At 54.2% G+C, this 19323-nt stretch overlaps 19 non-coding genes across 19 annotated transcripts; all 19 read right to left on the minus strand.

The window, feature by feature from the left end:
• Positions 1-1657: 1657 nt before the first annotated feature.
• On the minus strand, positions 1658-1729 carry TRNAD-GUC (transfer RNA aspartic acid (anticodon GUC)). The gene has a single exon. It is a non-coding gene; the product is annotated as a tRNA-Asp (tRNA).
• Positions 1730-2364: 635 nt separating this feature from the next.
• TRNAD-GUC (transfer RNA aspartic acid (anticodon GUC)) lies at positions 2365-2436 on the minus strand. Its single transcript has one exon. It is a non-coding gene; the product is annotated as a tRNA-Asp (tRNA).
• A 635-nt stretch (positions 2437-3071) lies between these two features.
• On the minus strand, positions 3072-3143 carry TRNAD-GUC (transfer RNA aspartic acid (anticodon GUC)). Its single transcript has one exon. It is a non-coding gene; the product is annotated as a tRNA-Asp (tRNA).
• A 1341-nt stretch (positions 3144-4484) lies between these two features.
• On the minus strand, positions 4485-4556 carry TRNAD-GUC (transfer RNA aspartic acid (anticodon GUC)). The gene has a single exon. It is a non-coding gene; the product is annotated as a tRNA-Asp (tRNA).
• A 635-nt stretch (positions 4557-5191) lies between these two features.
• On the minus strand, positions 5192-5263 carry TRNAD-GUC (transfer RNA aspartic acid (anticodon GUC)). Its single transcript has one exon. It is a non-coding gene; the product is annotated as a tRNA-Asp (tRNA).
• Positions 5264-5898: 635 nt separating this feature from the next.
• On the minus strand, positions 5899-5970 carry TRNAD-GUC (transfer RNA aspartic acid (anticodon GUC)). The gene has a single exon. It is a non-coding gene; the product is annotated as a tRNA-Asp (tRNA).
• A 635-nt stretch (positions 5971-6605) lies between these two features.
• Positions 6606-6677, minus strand: TRNAD-GUC (transfer RNA aspartic acid (anticodon GUC)). Its single transcript has one exon. It is a non-coding gene; the product is annotated as a tRNA-Asp (tRNA).
• Positions 6678-7312: 635 nt separating this feature from the next.
• TRNAD-GUC (transfer RNA aspartic acid (anticodon GUC)) lies at positions 7313-7384 on the minus strand. Its single transcript has one exon. It is a non-coding gene; the product is annotated as a tRNA-Asp (tRNA).
• A 1342-nt stretch (positions 7385-8726) lies between these two features.
• Positions 8727-8798, minus strand: TRNAD-GUC (transfer RNA aspartic acid (anticodon GUC)). Its single transcript has one exon. It is a non-coding gene; the product is annotated as a tRNA-Asp (tRNA).
• Positions 8799-9432: 634 nt separating this feature from the next.
• Positions 9433-9504, minus strand: TRNAD-GUC (transfer RNA aspartic acid (anticodon GUC)). The gene has a single exon. It is a non-coding gene; the product is annotated as a tRNA-Asp (tRNA).
• Positions 9505-10139: 635 nt separating this feature from the next.
• On the minus strand, positions 10140-10211 carry TRNAD-GUC (transfer RNA aspartic acid (anticodon GUC)). Its single transcript has one exon. It is a non-coding gene; the product is annotated as a tRNA-Asp (tRNA).
• Positions 10212-11553: 1342 nt separating this feature from the next.
• On the minus strand, positions 11554-11625 carry TRNAD-GUC (transfer RNA aspartic acid (anticodon GUC)). Its single transcript has one exon. It is a non-coding gene; the product is annotated as a tRNA-Asp (tRNA).
• Positions 11626-12260: 635 nt separating this feature from the next.
• Positions 12261-12332, minus strand: TRNAD-GUC (transfer RNA aspartic acid (anticodon GUC)). Its single transcript has one exon. It is a non-coding gene; the product is annotated as a tRNA-Asp (tRNA).
• Positions 12333-13673: 1341 nt separating this feature from the next.
• TRNAD-GUC (transfer RNA aspartic acid (anticodon GUC)) lies at positions 13674-13745 on the minus strand. Its single transcript has one exon. It is a non-coding gene; the product is annotated as a tRNA-Asp (tRNA).
• Positions 13746-15087: 1342 nt separating this feature from the next.
• TRNAD-GUC (transfer RNA aspartic acid (anticodon GUC)) lies at positions 15088-15159 on the minus strand. Its single transcript has one exon. It is a non-coding gene; the product is annotated as a tRNA-Asp (tRNA).
• A 635-nt stretch (positions 15160-15794) lies between these two features.
• TRNAD-GUC (transfer RNA aspartic acid (anticodon GUC)) lies at positions 15795-15866 on the minus strand. Its single transcript has one exon. It is a non-coding gene; the product is annotated as a tRNA-Asp (tRNA).
• Positions 15867-16501: 635 nt separating this feature from the next.
• TRNAD-GUC (transfer RNA aspartic acid (anticodon GUC)) lies at positions 16502-16573 on the minus strand. The gene has a single exon. It is a non-coding gene; the product is annotated as a tRNA-Asp (tRNA).
• A 1342-nt stretch (positions 16574-17915) lies between these two features.
• Positions 17916-17987, minus strand: TRNAD-GUC (transfer RNA aspartic acid (anticodon GUC)). The gene has a single exon. It is a non-coding gene; the product is annotated as a tRNA-Asp (tRNA).
• Positions 17988-18622: 635 nt separating this feature from the next.
• Positions 18623-18694, minus strand: TRNAD-GUC (transfer RNA aspartic acid (anticodon GUC)). The gene has a single exon. It is a non-coding gene; the product is annotated as a tRNA-Asp (tRNA).
• Positions 18695-19323: the final 629 nt, after the last annotated feature.

The raw sequence follows: 19323 nt of genomic DNA on the forward strand, positions 1-19323 counted from the left end.
GCCAAAGGAAAAGTGGCGGTGCCGAGTCATTCCTAGGGATGAGGCGGTGCTTTTATAGGTGAAACCAACCTGCTACTGTCGGCGCTACGTGAACGAGGAGCTGGCGAGCGGCCAAGCTTCTCGGTATCAAATGGAAAGCTCGACTTCCTGAGGTGGGACCATGACCAAGAAGGAACTGTGAGGACAGTCTTGGGAAAGAGCTCCACACGAAAGCAAGACTTGGGCGAGAAAAAATGCAAAGCTCTCCCTGTCGGGGAATCGAACCCCGGTCTCCCGCGTGACAGGCGGGGATACTCACCACTATACTAACGAGGAACAAGCTGCTGGCAGGGGCCTGTCGCGCTGCGGCCAAAGTCGAGCTGCTTGCGACCCCCCAGCAAGGCCTCTTTCCATGCACCTCTGAAATCAAAGGGGGTTGAAAGCAAACAAACGGCGGCAGTTGATGGAAATGGCATTCAGCTGAATGAATGACTGACATCCTCCGACAAAGACGGGACCTCTTGGAAAGTATGACGGAAAGATCGGGCAGTCTCCGGGCAGATGCCATTGCTCTTGGGATCTCTAGGGGTTCGGCCGGTTGTGCACCTCCTCAGATCTTCTGCCACCCTGAAAACAGCTCCTAAAGAGGATATCTGGAGTCCTCTTATTAGCCAAGTGGTCTGAAGAAAATCTCAAGTCTGACCATTTCAGCACACTGTTTCTTTTGCGCCGAAGGAAAAGTGGCGGTGCCGAGTCATTCCTAGGGATGAGGCGGTGCTTTTATAGGTGAAACCAACCTGCTACTGTCGGCGCTACGTGAACGAGGAGCTGGCGAGCGGCCAAGCTTCTCGGTATCAAACGGAAAGCTCGACTTCCTGAGGTGGGACCATGTCCAAGAAGGAACTGTGAGGACAGTCTTGGGAAAGAGCTCCGCACGAAAGCAAGACTCGGGCGAGAAAAAATGCAAAGCTCTCCCCGTCGGGGAATAGAACCCCGGTCTCCCGCGTGAAAGGCGGGGATACTCACCACTATACTAACGAGGAACAAGCTGCTGGCAGGGGCCTGTCGCGCTGCGGCCAAAGTCGAGCTGCTTGCGACCCCCCAGCAAGGCCTCTTTCCATGCACCTCTGAAATCAAAGGGGGTTGAAAGCAAACAAACGGCGGCAGTTGATGGAAATGGCATTCAGCTGAATGAATGACTGACATCCTCCGACAAAGACGGGACCTCTTGGAAAGTATGACGGAAAGATCGGGCAGTCTCCGGGCAGATGCCATTGCTCTTGGGATCTCTAGGGGTTCGGCCGGTTGTGCACCTCCTCAGATCTTCTGCCACCCTGAAAACAGCTCCTAAAGAGGATATCTGGAGTCCTCTTATTAGCCAAGTGGTCTGAAGAAAATCTCAAGTCTGACCATTTCAGCACACTGTTTCTTTTGCGCCGAAGGAAAAGTGGCGGTGCCGAGTCATTCCTAGGGATGAGGCGGTGCTTTTATAGGTGAAACCAACCTGCTACTGTCGGCGCTACGTGAACGAGGAGCTGGCGAGCGGCCAAGCTTCTCGGTATCAAACGGAAAGCTCGACTTCCTGAGGTGGGACCATGTCCAAGAAGGAACTGTGAGGACAGTCTTGGGAAAGAGCTCCGCACGAAAGCAAGACTCGGGCGAGAAAAAATGCAAAGCTCTCCCCGTCGGGGAATCGAACCCCGGTCTCCCGCGTGACAGGCGGGGATACTCACCACTATACTAACGAGGAACAAGCTGCTGGCAGGGGCCTGTCGCGCTGCGGCCAAAGTCGAGCTGCTTGCGACCCCCCAGCAAGGCCTCTTTCCATGCACCTCTGAAATCAAAGGGGGTTGAAAGCAAACAAACGGCGGCAGTTGATGGAAATGGCATTCAGCTGAATGAATGACTGACATCCTCCGACAAAGACGGGACCTCTTGGAAAGTATGACGGAAAGATCGGGCAGTCTCCGGGCAGATGCCATTGCTCTTGGGATCTCTAGGGGTTCGGCCGGTTGTGCACCTCCTCAGATCTTCTGCCACCCTGAAAACAGCTCCTAAAGAGGATATCTGGAGTCCTCTTATTAGCCAAGTGGTCTGAAGAAAATCTCAAGTCTGACCATTTCAGCACACTGTTTCTTTTGCGCCGAAGGAAAAGTGGCGGTGCCGAGTCATTCCTAGGGATGAGGCGGTGCTTTTATAGGTGAAACCAACCTGCTACTGTCGGCGCTACGTGAACGAGGAGCTGGCGAGCGGCCAAGCTTCTCGGTATCAAACGGAAAGCTCGACTTCCTGAGGTGGGACCATGTCCAAGAAGGAACTGTGAGGACAGTCTTGGGAAAGAGCTCCGCACGAAAGCAAGACTCGGGCGAGAAAAAATGCAAAGCTCTCCCCGTCGGGGAATCGAACCCCGGTCTCCCGCGTGACAGGCGGGGATACTCACCACTATACTAACGAGGAACAAGCTGCTGGCAGGGGCCTGTCGCGCTGCGGCCAAAGTCGAGCTGCTTGCGACCCCCCAGCAAGGCCTTTTTCCATGCACCTCTGAAATCAAAGGGGGTTGAAAGCAAACAAACGGCGGCAGTTGATGGAAATGGCATTCAGCTGAATGAATGACTGACATCCTCCGACAAAGACGGGACCTCTTGGAAAGTATGACGGAAAGATCGGGCAGTCTCCGGGCAGATGCCATTGCTCTTGGGATCTCTAGGGGTTCGGCCGGTTGTGCACCTCCTCAGATCTTCTGCCACCCTGAAAACAGCTCCTAAAGAGGATATCTGGAGTCCTCTTATTAGCCAAGTGGTCTGAAGAAAATCTCAAGTCTGACCATTTCAGCACACTGTTTCTTTTGCGCCGAAGGAAAAGTGGCGGTGCCGAGTCATTCCTAGGGATGAGGCGGTGCTTTTATAGGTGAAACCAACCTGCTACTGTCGGCGCTACGTGAACGAGGAGCTGGCGAGCGGCCAAGCTTCTCGGTATCAAACGGAAAGCTCGACTTCCTGAGGTGGGACCATGTCCAAGAAGGAACTGTGAGGACAGTCTTGGGAAAGAGCTCCGCACGAAAGCAAGACTCGGGCGAGAAATAATGCAAAGCTCTCCCCGTCGGGGAATCGAACCCCGGTCTCCCGCGTGACAGGCGGGGATACTCACCACTATACTAACGAGGAACAAGCTGCTGGCAGGGGCCTGTCGCGCTGCGGCCAAAGTCGAGCTGCTTGCGACCCCCCAGCAAGGCCTCTTTCCATGCACCTCTGAAATCAAAGGGGGTTGAAAGCAAACAAACGGCGGCAGTTGATGGAAATGGCATTCAGCTGAATGAATGACTGACATCCTCCGACAAAGACGGGACCTCTTGGAAAGTATGACGGAAAGATCGGGCAGTCTCCGGGCAGATGCCATTGCTCTTGGGATCTCTAGGGGTTCGGCCGGTTGTGCACCTCCTCAGATCTTCTGCCACCCTGAAAACAGCTCCTAAAGAGGATATCTGGAGTCCTCTTATTAGCCAAGTGGTCTGAAGAAAATCTCAAGTCTGACCATTTCAGCACACTGTTTCTTTTGCGCCGAAGGAAAAGTGGCGGTGCCGAGTCATTCCTAGGGATGAGGCGGTGCTTTTATAGGTGAAACCAACCTGCTACTGTCGGCGCTACGTGAACGAGGAGCTGGCGAGCGGCCAAGCTTCTCGGTATCAAACGGAAAGCTCGACTTCCTGAGGTGGGACCATGTCCAAGAAGGAACTGTGAGGACAGTCTTGGGAAAGAGCTCCGCACGAAAGCAAGACTCGGGCGAGAAAAAATGCAAAGCTCTCCCCGTCGGGGAATCGAACCCCGGTCTCCCGCATGACAGGCGGGGATACTCACCACTATACTAACGAGGAACAATCTGCTGGCAGGGGCCTGTCGCGCTGCGGCCAAAGTCGAGCTGCTTGCGACCCCCCAGCAAGGCCTCTTTCCATGCACCTCTGAAATCAAAGGGGGTTGAAAGCAAACAAACGGCGGCAGTTGATGGAAATGGCATTCAGCTGAATGAATGACTGACATCCTCCGACAAAGACGGGACCTCTTGGAAAGTATGACGGAAAGATCGGGCAGTCTCCGGGCAGATGCCATTGCTCTTGGGATCTCTAGGGGTTCGGCCGGTTGTGCACCTCCTCAGATCTTCTGCCACCCTGAAAACAGCTCCTAAAGAGGATATCTGGAGTCCTCTTATTAGCCAAGTGGTCTGAAGAAAATCTCAAGTCTGACCATTTCAGCACACTGTTTCTTTTGCGCCGAAGGAAAAGTGGCGGTGCCGAGTCATTCCTAGGGATGAGGCGGTGCTTTTATAGGTGAAACCAACCTGCTACTGTCGGCGCTACGTGAACGAGGAGCTGGCGAGCGGCCAAGCTTCTCGGTATCAAACGGAAAGCTCGACTTCCTGAGGTGGGACCATGTCCAAGAAGGAACTGTGAGGACAGTCTTGGGAAAGAGCTCCGCACGAAAGCAAGACTCGGCGAGAAAAAATGCAAAGCTCTCCCCGTCGGGGAATCGAACCCCGGTCTCCCGCGTGACAGGCGGGGATACTCACCACTATACTAACGAGGAACAAGCTGCTGGCAGGGGCCTGTCGCGCTGCGGCCAAAGTCGAGCTGCTTGCGACCCCCCAGCAAGGCCTCTTTCCATGCACCTCTGAAATCAAAGGGGGTTGAAAGCAAACAAACGGCGGCAGTTGATGGAAATGGCATTCAGCTGAATGAATGACTGACATCCTCCGACAAAGACGGGACCTCTTGGAAAGTATGACGGAAAGATCGGGCAGTCTCCGGGCAGATGCCATTGCTCTTGGGATCTCTAGGGGTTCGGCCGGTTGTGCACCTCCTCAGATCTTCTGCCACCCTGAAAACAGCTCCTAAAGAGGATATCTGGAGTCCTCTTATTAGCCAAGTGGTCTGAAGAAAATCTCAAGTCTGACCATTTCAGCACACTGTTTCTTTTGCGCCGAAGGAAAAGTGGCGGTGCCGAGTCATTCCTAGGGATGAGGCGGTGCTTTTATAGGTGAAACCAACCTGCTACTGTCGGCGCTACGTGAACGAGGAGCTGGCGAGCGGCCAAGCTTCTCGGTATCAAACGGAAAGCTCGACTTCCTGAGGTGGGACCATGTCCAAGAAGGAACTGTGAGGACAGTCTTGGGAAAGAGCTCCGCTCGAAAGCAAGACTCGGGCGAGAAAAAATGCAAAGCTCTCCCCGTCGGGGAATCGAACCCCGGTCTCCCGCGTGACAGGCGGGGATACTCACCACTATACTAACGAGGAACAAGCTGCTGGCAGGGGCCTGTCGCGCTGCGGCCAAAGTCGAGCTGCTTGCGACCCCCCAGCAAGGCCTCTTTCCATGCACCTCTGAAATCAAAGGGGGTTGAAAGCAAACAAACGGCGGCAGTTGATGGAAATGGCATTCAGCTGAATGAATGACTGACATCCTCCGACAAAGACGGGACCTCTTGGAAAGTATGACGGAAAGATCGGGCAGTCTCCGGGCAGATGCCATTGCTCTTGGGATCTCTAGGGGTTCGGCCGGTTGTGCACCTCCTCAGATCTTCTGCCACCCTGAAAACAGCTCCTAAAGAGGATATCTGGAGTCCTCTTATTAGCCAAGTGGTCTGAAGAAAATCTCAAGTCTGACCATTTCAGCACACTGTTTCTTTTGCACCGAAGGAAAAGTGGCGGTGCCGAGTCATTCCTAGGGATGAGGCGGTGCTTTTATAGGTGAAACCAACCTGCTACTGTCGGCGCTACGTGAACGAGGAGCTGGCGAGCGGCCAAGCTTCTCGGTATCAAACGGAAAGCTCGACTTCCTGAGGTGGGACCATGTCCAAGAAGGAACTGTGAGGACAGTCTTGGGAAAGAGCTCCGCACGAAAGCAAGACTCGGGCGAGAAAAAATGCAAAGCTCTCCCCGTCGGGGAATCGAACCCCGGTCTCCCGCGTGACAGGCGGGGATACTCACCACTATACTAACGAGGAACAAGCTGCTGGCAGTGGCCTGTCGCGCTGTGGCCAAAGTCGAGCTGCTTGCGACCCCCCAGCAAGGCCTCTTTCCATGCACCTCTGAAATCAAAGGGGGTTGAAAGCAAACAAACGGCGGCAGTTGATGGAAATGGCATTCAGCTGAATGAATGACTGACATCCTCCGACAAAGACGGGACCTCTTGGAAAGTATGACGGAAAGATCGGGCAGTCTCCGGGCAGATGCCATTGCTCTTGGGATCTCTAGGGGTTCGGCCGGTTGTGCACCTCCTCAGATCTTCTGCCACCCTGAAAACAGCTCCTAAAGAGGATATCTGGAGTCCTCTTATTAGCCAAGTGGTCTGAAGAAAATCTCAAGTCTGACCATTTCAGCACACTGTTTCTTTTGCGCCGAAGGAAAAGTGGCGGTGCCGAGTCATTCCTAGGGATGAGGCGGTGCTTTTATAGGTGAAACCAACCTGCTACTGTCGGCGCTACGTGAACGAGGAGCTGGCGAGCGGCCAAGCTTCTCGGTATCAAACGGAAAGCTCGACTTCCTGAGGTGGGACCATGTCCAAGAAGGAACTGTGAGGACAGTCTTGGGAAAGAGCTCCGCACGAAAGCAAGACTCGGGCGAGAAAAAATGCAAAGCTCTCCCCGTCGGGGAATCGAACCCCGGTCTCCCGCGTGACAGGCGGGGATACTCACCACTATACTAACGAGGAACAAGCTGCTGGCAGGGGCCTGTCGCGCTGCGGCCAAAGTCGAGCTGCTTGCGACCCCCCAGCAAGGCCTCTTTCCATGCACCTCTGAAATCAAAGGGGGTTGAAAGCAAACAAACGGCGGCAGTTGATGGAAATGGCATTCAGCTGAATGAATGACTGACATCCTCCGACAAAGACGGGACCTCTTGGAAAGTATGACGGAAAGATCGGGCAGTCTCCGGGCAGATGCCATTGCTCTTGGGATCTCTAGGGGTTCGGCCGGTTGTGCACCTCCTCAGATCTTCTGCCACCCTGAAAACAGCTCCTAAAGAGGATATCTGGAGTCCTCTTATTAGCCAAGTGGTCTGAAGAAAATCTCAAGTCTGACCATTTCAGCACACTGTTTCTTTTGCGCCGAAGGAAAAGTGGCGGTGCCGAGTCATTCCTAGGGATGAGGCGGTGCTTTTATAGGTGAAACCAACCTGCTACTGTCGGCGCTACGTGAACGAGGAGCTGGCGAGCGGCCAAGCTTCTCGGTATCAAACGGAAAGCTCGACTTCCTGAGGTGGGACCATGTCCAAGAAGGAACTGTGAGGACAGTCTTGGGAAAGAGCTCCGCACGAAAGCAAGACTCGGGCGAGAAAAAATGCAAAGCTCTCCCCGTCGGGGAATCGAACCCCGGTCTCCCGCGTGACAGGCGGGGATACTCACCACTATACTAACGAGGAACAAGCTGCTGGCAGGGGCCTGTCGCGCTGCGGCCAAAGTCGAGCTGCTTGCGACCCCCCAGCAAGGCCTCTTTCCATGCACCTCTGAAATCAAAGGGGGTTGAAAGCAAACAAACGGCGGCAGTTGATGGAAATGGCATTCAGCTGAATGAATGACTGACATCCTCCGACAAAGACGGGACCTCTTGGAAAGTATGACGGAAAGATCGGGCAGTCTCCGGGCAGATGCCATTGCTCTTGGGATCTCTAGGGGTTCGGCCGGTTGTGCACCTCCTCAGATCTTCTGCCACCCTGAAAACAGCTCCTAAAGAGGATATCTGGAGTCCTCTTATTAGCCAAGTGGTCTGAAGAAAATCTCAAGTCTGACCATTTCAGCACACTGTTTCTTTTGCGCCAAAGGAAAAGTGGCGGTGCCGAGTCATTCCTAGGGATGAGGCGGTGCTTTTATAGGTGAAACCAACCTGCTACTGTCGGCGCTACGTGAACGAGGAGCTGGCGAGCGGCCAAGCTTCTCGGTATCAAACGGAAAGCTCGACTTCCTGAGGTGGGACCATGTCCAAGAAGGAACTGTGAGGACAGTCTTGGGAAAGAGCTCCGCACGAAAGCAAGACTCGGGCGAGAAAAAATGCAAAGCTCTCCCCGTCGGGGAATCGAACCCCGGTCTCCCGCGTGACAGGCGGGGATACTCACCACTATACTAACGAAGAACAAGCTGCTAGCAGGGGCCTGTCGCGCTGCGGCCAAAGTCGAGCTGCTTGCGACCCCCCAGCAAGGCCTCTTTCCATGCACCTATGAAATCAAAGGGGGTTGAAAGCAAACAAACGGCGGCAGTTGATGGAAATGGCATTCAGCTGAATGAATGACTGACATCCTCCGACAAAGACGGGACCTCTTGGAAAGTATGACGGAAAGATCGGGCAGTCTCCGGGCAGATGCCATTGCTCTTGGGATCTCTAGGGGTTCGGCCGGTTGTGCACCTCCTCAGATCTTCTGCCACCCTGAAAACAGCTCCTAAAGAGGATATCTGGAGTCCTCTTATTAGCCAAGTGGTCTGAAGAAAATCTCAAGTCTGACCATTTCAGCACACTGTTTCTTTTGCGCCGAAGGAAAAGTGGCGGTGCCGAGTCATTCCTAGGGATGAGGCGGTGCTTTTATAGGTGAAACCAACCTGCTACTGTCGGCGCTACGTGAACGAGGAGCTGGCGAGCGGCCAAGCTTCTCGGTATCAAACGGAAAGCTCGACTTCCTGAGGTGGGACCATGTCCAAGAAGGAACTGTGAGGACAGTCTTGGGAAAGAGCTCCGCACGAAAGCAAGACTCGGGCGAGAAAAAATGCAAAGCTCTCCCCGTCGGGGAATCGAACCCCGGTCTCCCGCGTGACAGGCGGGGATACTCACCACTATACTAACGAGGAACAAGCTGCTGGCAGGGGCCTGTCGCGCTGCGGCCAAAGTCGAGCTGCTTGCGACCCCCCAGCAAGGCCTCTTTCCATGCACCTCTGAAATCAAAGGGGGTTGAAAGCAAACAAACGGCGGCAGTTGAAGGAAATGGCATTCAGCTGAATGAATGACTGACATCCTCCGACAAAGACGGGACCTCTTGGAAAGTATGACGGAAAGATCGGGCAGTCTCCGGGCAGATGCCATTGCTCTTGGGATCTCTAGGGGTTCGGCCGGTTGTGCACCTCCTCAGATCTTCTGCCACCCTGAAAACAGCTCCTAAAGAGGATATCTGGAGTCCTCTTATTAGCCAAGTGGTCTGAAGAAAATCTCAAGTCTGACCATTTCAGCACACTGTTTCTTTTGCGCCGAAGGAAAAGTGGCGGTGCCGAGTCATTCCTAGGGATGAGGCGGTGCTTTTATAGGTGAAACCAACCTGCTACTGTCGGCGCTACGTGAACGAGGAGCTGGCGAGCGGCCAAGCTTCTCGGTATCAAACGGAAAGCTCGACTTCCTGAGGTGGGACCATGTCCAAGAAGGAACTGTGAGGACAGTCTTGGGAAAGAGCTCCGCACGAAAGCAAGACTCGGCGAGAAAAAATGCAAAGCTCTCCCCGTCGGGGAATCGAACCCCGGTCTCCCGCGTGACAGGCGGGGATACTCACCACTATACTAACGAGGAACAAGCTGCTGGCAGGGGCCTGTCGCGCTGCGGCCAAAGTCGAGCTGCTTGCGACCCCCCAGCAAGGCCTCTTTCCATGCACCTCTGAAATCAAAGGGGGTTGAAAGCAAACAAACGGCGGCAGTTGATGGAAATGGCATTCAGCTGAATGAATGACTGACATCCTCCGACAAAGACGGGACCTCTTGGAAAGTATGACGGAAAGATCGGGCAGTCTCCGGGCAGATGCCATTGCTCTTGGGATCTCTAGGGGTTCGGCCGGTTGTGCACCTCCTCAGATCTTCTGCCACCCTGAAAACAGCTCCTAAAGAGGATATCTGGAGTCCTCTTATTAGCCAAGTGGTCTGAAGAAAATCTCAAGTCTGACCATTTCAGCACACTGTTTCTTTTGCGCCGAAGGAAAAGTGGCGGTGCCGAGTCATTCCTAGGGATGAGGCGGTGCTTTTATAGGTGAAACCAACCTGCTACTGTCGGCGCTACGTGAACGAGGAGCTGGCGAGCGGCCAAGCTTCTCGGTATCAAACGGAAAGCTCGACTTCCTGAGGTGGGACCATGTCCAAGAAGGAACTGTGAGGACAGTCTTGGGAAAGAGCTCCGCACGAAAGCAAGACTCGGGCGAGAAAAAATGCAAAGCTCTCCCCGTCGGGGAATCGAACCCCGGTCTCCCGCGTGACAGGCGGGGATACTCACCACTATACTAACGAGGAACAAGCTGCTGGCAGGGGCCTGTCGCGCTGCGGCCAAAGTCGAGCTGCTTGCGACCCCCCAGCAAGGCCTCTTTCCATGCACCTCTGAAATCAAAGGGGGTTGAAAGCAAACAAACGGCGGCAGTTGATGGAAATGGCATTCAGCTGAATGAATGACTGACATCCTCCGACAAAGACGGGACCTCTTGGAAAGTATGACGGAAAGATCGGGCAGTCTCCGGGCAGATGCCATTGCTCTTGGGATCTCTAGGGGTTCGGCCGGTTGTGCACCTCCTCAGATCTTCTGCCACCCTGAAAACAGCTCCTAAAGAGGATATCTGGAGTCCTCTTATTAGCCAAGTGGTCTGAAGAAAATCTCAAGTCTGACCATTTCAGCACACTGTTTCTTTTGCGCCGAAGGAAAAGTGGCGGTGCCGAGTCATTCCTAGGGATGAGGCGGTGCTTTTATAGGTGAAACCAACCTGCTACTGTCGGCGCTACGTGAACGAGGAGCTGGCGAGCGGCCAAGCTTCTCGGTATCAAACGGAAAGCTCGACTTCCTGAGGTGGGACCATGTCCAAGAAGGAACTGTGAGGACAGTCTTGGGAAAGAGCTCCGCACGAAAGCAAGACTCGGGCGAGAAAAAATGCAAAGCTCTCCCCGTCGGGGAATAGAACCCCGGTCTCCCGCGTGACAGGCGGGGATACTCACCACTATACTAACGAGGAACAAGCTGCTGGCAGGGGCCTGTCGCGCTGCGGCCAAAGTCGAGCTGCTTGCGACCCCCCAGCAAGGCCTCTTTCCATGCACCTCTGAAATCAAAGGGGGTTGAAAGCAAACAAACGGCGGCAGTTGATGGAAATGGCATTCAGCTGAATGAATGACTGACATCCTCCGACAAAGACGGGACCTCTTGGAAAGTATGACGGAAAGATCGGGCAGTCTCCGGGCAGATGCCATTGCTCTTGGGATCTCTAGGGGTTCGGCCGGTTGTGCACCTCCTCAGATCTTCTGCCACCCTGAAAACAGCTCCTAAAGAGGATATCTGGAGTCCTCTTATTAGCCAAGTGGTCTGAAGAAAATCTCAAGTCTGACCATTTCAGCACACTGTTTCTTTTGCGCCGAAGGAAAAGTGGCGGTGCCGAGTCATTCCTAGGGATGAGGCGGTGCTTTTATAGGTGAAACCAACCTGCTACTGTCGGCGCTACGTGAACGAGGAGCTGGCGAGCGGCCAAGCTTCTCGGTATCAAACGGAAAGCTCGACTTCCTGAGGTGGGACCATGTCCAAGAAGGAACTGTGAGGACAGTCTTGGGAAAGAGCTCCGCATGAAAGCAAGACTCGGGCGAGAAAAAATGCAAAGCTCTCCCCGTCGGGGAATCGAACCCCGGTCTCCCGCGTGACAGGCGGGGATACTCACCACTATACTAACGAGGAACAAGCTGCTGGCAGGGGCCTGTCGCGCTGCGGCCAAAGTCGAGCTGCTTGCGACCCCCCAGCAAGGCCTCTTTCCATGCACCTCTGAAATCAAAGGGGGTTGAAAGCAAACAAACGGCGGCAGTTGATGGAAATGGCATTCAGCTGAATGAATGACTGACATCCTCCGACAAAGACGGGACCTCTTGGAAAGTATGACGGAAAGATCGGGCAGTCTCCGGGCAGATGCCATTGCTCTTGGGATCTCTAGGGGTTCGGCCGGTTGTGCACCTCCTCAGATCTTCTGCCACCCTGAAAACAGCTCCTAAAGAGGATATCTGGAGTCCTCTTATTAGCCAAGTGGTCTGAAGAAAATCTCAAGTCTGACCATTTCAGCACACTGTTTCTTTTGCGCCGAAGGAAAAGTGGCGGTGCCGAGTCATTCCTAGGGATGAGGCGGTGCTTTTATAGGTGAAACCAACCTGCTACTGTCGGCGCTACGTGAACGAGGAGCTGGCGAGCGGCCAAGCTTCTCGGTATCAAACGGAAAGCTCGACTTCCTGAGGTGGGACCATGTCCAAGAAGGAACTGTGAGGACAGTCTTGGGAAAGAGCTCCGCACGAAAGCAAGACTCGGGCGAGAAAAAATGCAAAGCTCTCCCCGTCGGGGAATCGAACCCCGGTCTCCCGCGTGACAGGCGGGGATACTCACCACTATACTAACGAGGAACAAGCTGCTGGCAGGGGCCTGTCGCGCTGCGGCCAAAGTCGAGCTGCTTGCGACCCCCCAGCAAGGCCTCTTTCCATGCACCTCTGAAATCAAAGGGGGTTGAAAGCAAACAAACGGCGGCAGTTGATGGAAATGGCATTCAGCTGAATGAATGACTGACATCCTCCGACAAAGACGGGACCTCTTGGAAAGTATGACGGAAAGATCGGGCAGTCTCCGGGCAGATGCCATTGCTCTTGGGATCTCTAGGGGTTCGGCCGGTTGTGCACCTCCTCAGATCTTCTGCCACCCTGAAAACAGCTCCTAAAGAGGATATCTGGAGTCCTCTTATTAGCCAAGTGGTCTGAAGAAAATCTCAAGTCTGACCATTTCAGCACACTGTTTCTTTTGCGCCGAAGGAAAAGTGGCGGTGCCGAGTCATTCCTAGGGATGAGGCGGTGCTTTTATAGGTGAAACCAACCTGCTACTGTCGGCGCTACGTGAACGAGGAGCTGGCGAGCGGCCAAGCTTCTCGGTATCAAACGGAAAGCTCGACTTCCTGAGGTGGGACCATGTCCAAGAAGGAACTGTGAGGACAGTCTTGGGAAAGAGCTCCGCACGAAAGCAAGACTCGGCGAGAAAAAATGCAAAGCTCTCCCCGTCGGGGAATCGAACCCCGGTCTCCCGCGTGACAGGCAGGGATACTCACCACTATACTAACGAGGAACAAGCTGCTGGCAGGGGCCTGTCGCGCTGCGGCCAAAGTCGAGCTGCTTGCGACCCCCCAGCAAGGCCTCTTTCCATGCACCTCTGAAATCAAAGGGGGTTGAAAGCAAACAAACGGCGGCAGTTGATGGAAATGGCATTCAGCTGAATGAATGACTGACATCCTCCGACAAAGACGGGACCTCTTGGAAAGTATGACGGAAAGATCGGGCAGTCTCCGGGCAGATGCCATTGCTCTTGGGATCTCTAGGGGTTCGGCCGGTTGTGCACCTCCTCAGATCTTCTGCCACCCTGAAAACAGCTCCTAAAGAGGATATCTGGAGTCCTCTTATTAGCCAAGTGGTCTGAAGAAAATCTCAAGTCTGACCATTTCAGCACACTGTTTCTTTTGCGACGAAGGAAAAGTGGCGGTGCCGAGTCATTCCTAGGGATGAGGCGGTGCTTTTATAGGTGAAACCAACCTGCTACTGTCGGCGCTACGTGAACGAGGAGCTGGCGAGCGGCCAAGCTTCTCGGTATCAAACGGAAAGCTCGACTTCCTGAGGTGGGACCATGTCCAAGAAGGAACTGTGAGGACAGTCTTGGGAAAGAGCTCCGCACGAAAGCAAGACTCGGGCGAGAAAAAATGCAAAGCTCTCCCCGTCGGGGAATCGAACCCCGGTCTCCCGCGTGACAGGCGGGGATACTCACCACTATACTAACGAGGAACAAGCTGCTGGCAGGGGCCTGTCGCGCTGCGGCCAAAGTCGAGCTGCTTGCGACCCCCCAGCAAGGCCTCTTTCCATGCACCTCTGAAATCAAAGGGGGTTGAAAGCAAACAAACGGCGGCAGTTGATGGAAATGGCATTCAGCTGAATGAATGACTGACATCCTCCGACAAAGACGGGACCTCTTGGAAAGTATGACGGAAAGATCGGGCAGTCTCCGGGCAGATGCCATTGCTCTTGGGATCTCTAGGGGTTCGGCCGGTTGTGCACCTCCTCAGATCTTCTGCCACCCTGAAAACAGCTCCTAAAGAGGATATCTGGAGTCCTCTTATTAGCCAAGTGGTCTGAAGAAAATCTCAAGTCTGACCATTTCAGCACACTGTTTCTTTTGCGCCGAAGGAAAAGTGGCGGTGCCGAGTCATTCCTAGGGATGAGGCGGTGCTTTTATAGGTGAAACCAACCTGCTACTGTCGGCGCTACGTGAACGAGGAGCTGGCGAGCGGCCAAGCTTCTCGGTATCAAACGGAAAGCTCGACTTCCTGAGGTGGGACCATGTCCAAGAAGGAACTGTGAGGACAGTCTTGGGAAAGAGCTCCGCACGAAAGCAAGACTCGGGCGAGAAAAAATGCAAAGCTCTCCCCGTCGGGGAATAGAACCCCGGTCTCCCGCGTGACAGGCGGGGATACTCACCACTATACTAACGAGGAACAAGCTGCTGGCAGGGGCCTGTCGCGCTGCGGCCAAAGTCGAGCTGCTTGCGACCCCCCAGCAAGGCCTCTTTCCATGCACCTCTGAAATCAAAGGGGGTTGAAAGCAAACAAACGGCGGCAGTTGATGGAAATGGCATTCAGCTGAATGAATGACTGACATCCTCCGACAAAGACGGGACCTCTTGGAAAGTATGACGGAAAGATCGGGCAGTCTCCGGGCAGATGCCATTGCTCTTGGGATCTCTAGGGGTTCGGCCGGTTGTGCACCTCCTCAGATCTTCTGCCACCCTGAAAACAGCTCCTAAAGAGGATATCTGGAGTCCTCTTATTAGCCAAGTGGTCTGAAGAAAATCTCAAGTCTGACCATTTCAGCACACTGTTTCTTTTGCGCCGAAGGAAAAGTGGCGGTGCCGAGTCATTCCTAGGGATGAGGCGGTGCTTTTATAGGTGAAACCAACCTGCTACTGTCGGCGCTACGTGAACGAGGAGCTGGCGAGCGGCCAAGCTTCTCGGTATCAAACGGAAAGCTCGACTTCCTGAGGTGGGACCATGTCCAAGAAGGAACTGTGAGGACAGTCTTGGGAAAGAGCTCCGCACGAAAGCAAGACTCGGGCGAGAAAAAATGCAAAGCTCTCCCCGTCGGGGAATCGAACCCCGGTCTCCCGCGTGACAGGCGGGGATACTCACCACTATACTAACGAGGAACAAGCTGCTGGCAGGGGCCTGTCGCGCTGCGGCCAAAGTCGAGCTGCTTGCGACCCCCCAGCAAGGCCTCTTTCCATGCACCTCTGAAATCAAAGGGGGTTGAAAGCAAACAAACGGCGGCAGTTGATGGAAATGGCATTCAGCTGAATGAATGACTGACATCCTCCGACAAAGACGGGACCTCTTGGAAAGTATGACGGAAAGATCGGGCAGTCTCCGGGCAGATGCCATTGCTCTTGGGATCTCTAGGGGTTCGGCCGGTTGTGCACCTCCTCAGATCTTCTGCCACCCTGAAAACAGCTCCTAAAGAGGATATCTGGAGTCCTCTTATTAGCCAAGTGGTCTGAAGAAAATCTCAAGTCTGACCATTTCAGCACACTGTTTCTTTTGCGCCGAAGGAAAAGTGGCGGTGCCGAGTCATTCCTAGGGATGAGGCGGTGCTTTTATAGGTGAAACCAACCTGCTACTGTCGGCGCTACGTGAACGAGGAGCTGGCGAGCGGCCAAGCTTCTCGGTATCAAACGGAAAGCTCGACTTCCTGAGGTGGGACCATGTCCAAGAAGGAACTGTGAGGACAGTCTTGGGAAAGAGCTCCGCACGAAAGCAAGACTCGGGCGAGAAAAAATGCAAAGCTCTCCCCGTCGGGGAATCGAACCCCGGTCTCCCGCGTGACAGGCGGGGATACTCACCACTATACTAACGAGGAACAAGCTGCTGGCAGGGGCCTGTCGCGCTGCGGCCAAAGTCGAGCTGCTTGCGACCCCCCAGCAAGGCCTCTTTCCATGCACCTCTGAAATCAAAGGGGGTTGAAAGCAAACAAACGGCGGCAGTTGATGGAAATGGCATTCAGCTGAATGAATGACTGACATCCTCCGACAAAGACGGGACCTCTTGGAAAGTATGACGGAAAGATCGGGCAGTCTCCGGGCAGATGCCATTGCTCTTGGGATCTCTAGGGGTTCGGCCGGTTGTGCACCTCCTCAGATCTTCTGCCACCCTGAAAACAGCTCCTAAAGAGGATATCTGGAGTCCTCTTATTAGCCAAGTGGTCTGAAGAAAATCTCAAGTCTGACCATTTCAGCACACTGTTTCTTTTGCGCCGAAGGAAAAGTGGCGGTGCCGAGTCATTCCTAGGGATGAGGCGGTGCTTTTATAGGTGAAACCAACCTGCTACTGTCGGCGCTACGTGAACGAGGAGCTGGCGAGCGGCCAAGCTTCTCGGTATCAAACGGAAAGCTCGACTTCCTGAGGTGGGACCATGTCCAAGAAGGAACTGTGAGGACAGTCTTGGGAAAGAGCTCCGCACGAAAGCAAGACTCGGGCGAGAAAAAATGCAAAGCTCTCCCCGTCGGGGAATCGAACCCCGGTCTCCCGCGTGACAGGCGGGGATACTCACCACTATACTAACGAGGAACAAGCTGCTGGCAGGGGCCTGTCGCGCTGCGGCCAAAGTCGAGCTGCTTGCGACCCCCCAGCAAGGCCTCTTTCCATGCACCTCTGAAATCAAAGGGGGTTGAAAGCAAACAAACGGCGGCAGTTGATGGAAATGGCATTCAGCTGAATGAATGACTGACATCCTCCGACAAAGACGGGACCTCTTGGAAAGTATGACGGAAAGATCGGGCAGTCTCCGGGCAGATGCCATTGCTCTTGGGATCTCTAGGGGTTCGGCCGGTTGTGCACCTCCTCAGATCTTCTGCCACCCTGAAAACAGCTCCTAAAGAGGATATCTGGAGTCCTCTTATTAGCCAAGTGGTCTGAAGAAAATCTCAAGTCTGACCATTTCAGCACACTGTTTCTTTTGCGCCGAAGGAAAAGTGGCGGTGCCGAGTCATTCCTAGGGATGAGGCGGTGCTTTTATAGGTGAAACCAACCTGCTACTGTCGGCGCTACGTGAACGAGGAGCTGGCGAGCGGCCAAGCTTCTCGGTATCAAACGGAAAGCTCGACTTCCTGAGGTGGGACCATGTCCAAGAAGGAACTGTGAGGACAGTCTTGGGAAAGAGCTCCGCACGAAAGCAAGACTCGGGCGAGAAAAAATGCAAAGCTCTCCCCGTCGGGGAATAGAACCCCGGTCTCCCGCGTGACAGGCGGGGATACTCACCACTATACTAACGAGGAACAAGCTGCTGGCAGGGGCCTGTCGCGCTGCGGCCAAAGTCGAGCTGCTTGCGACCCCCCAGCAAGGCCTCTTTCCATGCACCTCTGAAATCAAAGGGGGTTGAAAGCAAACAAACGGCGGCAGTTGATGGAAATGGCATTCAGCTGAATGAATGACTGACATCCTCCGACAAAGACGGGACCTCTTGGAAAGTATGACGGAAAGATCGGGCAGTCTCCGGGCAGATGCCATTGCTCTTGGGATCTCTAGGGGTTCGGCCGGTTGTGCACCTCCTCAGATCTTCTGCCACCCTGAAAACAGCTCCTAAAGAGGATATCTGGAGTCCTCTTATTAGCCAAGTGGTCTGAAGAAAATCTCAAGTCTGACCATTTCAGCACACTGTTTCTTTTGCGCCGAAGGAAAAGTGGCGGTGCCGAGTCATTCCTAGGGATGAGGCGGTGCTTTTATAGGTGAAACCAACCTGCTACTGTCGGCGCTACGTGAACGAGGAGCTGGCGAGCGGCCAAGCTTCTCGGTATCAAACGGAAAGCTCGACTTCCTGAGGTGGGACCATGTCCAAGAAGGAACTGTGAGGACAGTCTTGGGAAAGAGCTCCGCACGAAAGCAAGACTCGGGCGAGAAAAAATGCAAAGCTCTCCCCGTCGGGGAATCGAACCCCGGTCTCCCGCGTGACAGGCGGGGATACTCACCACTATACTAACGAGGAACAAGCTGCTGGCAGGGGCCTGTCGCGCTGCGGCCAAAGTCGAGCTGCTTGCGACCCCCCAGCAAGGCCTCTTTCCATGCACCTCTGAAATCAAAGGGGGTTGAAAGCAAACAAACGGCGGCAGTTGATGGAAATGGCATTCAGCTGAATGAATGACTGACATCCTCCGACAAAGACGGGACCTCTTGGAAAGTATGACGGAAAGATCGGGCAGTCTCCGGGCAGATGCCATTGCTCTTGGGATCTCTAGGGGTTCGGCCGGTTGTGCACCTCCTCAGATCTTCTGCCACCCTGAAAACAGCTCCTAAAGAGGATATCTGGAGTCCTCTTATTAGCCAAGTGGTCTGAAGAAAATCTCAAGTCTGACCATTTCAGCACACTGTTTCTTTTGCGCCGAAGGAAAAGTGGCGGTGCCGAGTCATTCCTAGGGATGAGGCGGTGCTTTTATAGGTGAAACCAACCTGCTACTGTCGGCGCTACGTGAACGAGGAGCTGGCGAGCGGCCAAGCTTCTCGGTATCAAACGGAAAGCTCGACTTCCTGAGGTGGGACCATGTCCAAGAAGGAACTGTGAGGACAGTCTTGGGAAAGAGCTCCGCACGAAAGCAAGACTCGGGCGAGAAAAAATGCAAAGCTCTCCCCGTCGGGGAATCGAACCCCGGTCTCCCGCGTGACAGGCGGGGATACTCACCACTATACTAACGAGGAACAAGCTGCTGGCAGGGGCCTGTCGCGCTGCGGCCAAAGTCGAGCTGCTTGCGACCCCCCAGCAAGGCCTCTTTCCATGCACCTCTGAAATCAAAGGGGGTTGAAAGCAAACAAACGGCGGCAGTTGATGGAAATGGCATTCAGCTGAATGAATGACTGACATCCTCCGACAAAGACGGGACCTCTTGGAAAGTATGACGGAAAGATCGGGCAGTCTCCGGGCAGATGCCATTGCTCTTGGGATCTCTAGGGGTTCGGCCGGTTGTGCACCTCCTCAGATCTTCTGCCACCCTGAAAACAGCTCCTAAAGAGGATATCTGGAGTCCTCTTATTAGCCAAGTGGTCTGAAGAAAATCTCAAGTCTGACCATTTCAGCACACTGTTTCTTTTGCGCCGAAGGAAAAGTGGCGGTGCCGAGTCATTCCTAGGGATGAGGCGGTGCTTTTATAGGTGAAACCAACCTGCTACTGTCGGCGCTACGTGAACGAGGAGCTGGCGAGCGGCCAAGCTTCTCGGTATCAAACGGAAAGCTCGACTTCCTGAGGTGGGACCATGTCCAAGAAGGAACTGTGAGGACAGTCTTGGGAAAGAGCTCCGCACGAAAGCAAGACTCGGGCGAGAAAAAATGC

Source organism: Engystomops pustulosus, chromosome 7 (assembly GCF_040894005.1).
Source record: "Engystomops pustulosus chromosome 7, aEngPut4.maternal, whole genome shotgun sequence".
In the NCBI taxonomy this organism is placed as follows: domain Eukaryota; kingdom Metazoa; phylum Chordata; class Amphibia; order Anura; family Leptodactylidae; genus Engystomops; species Engystomops pustulosus.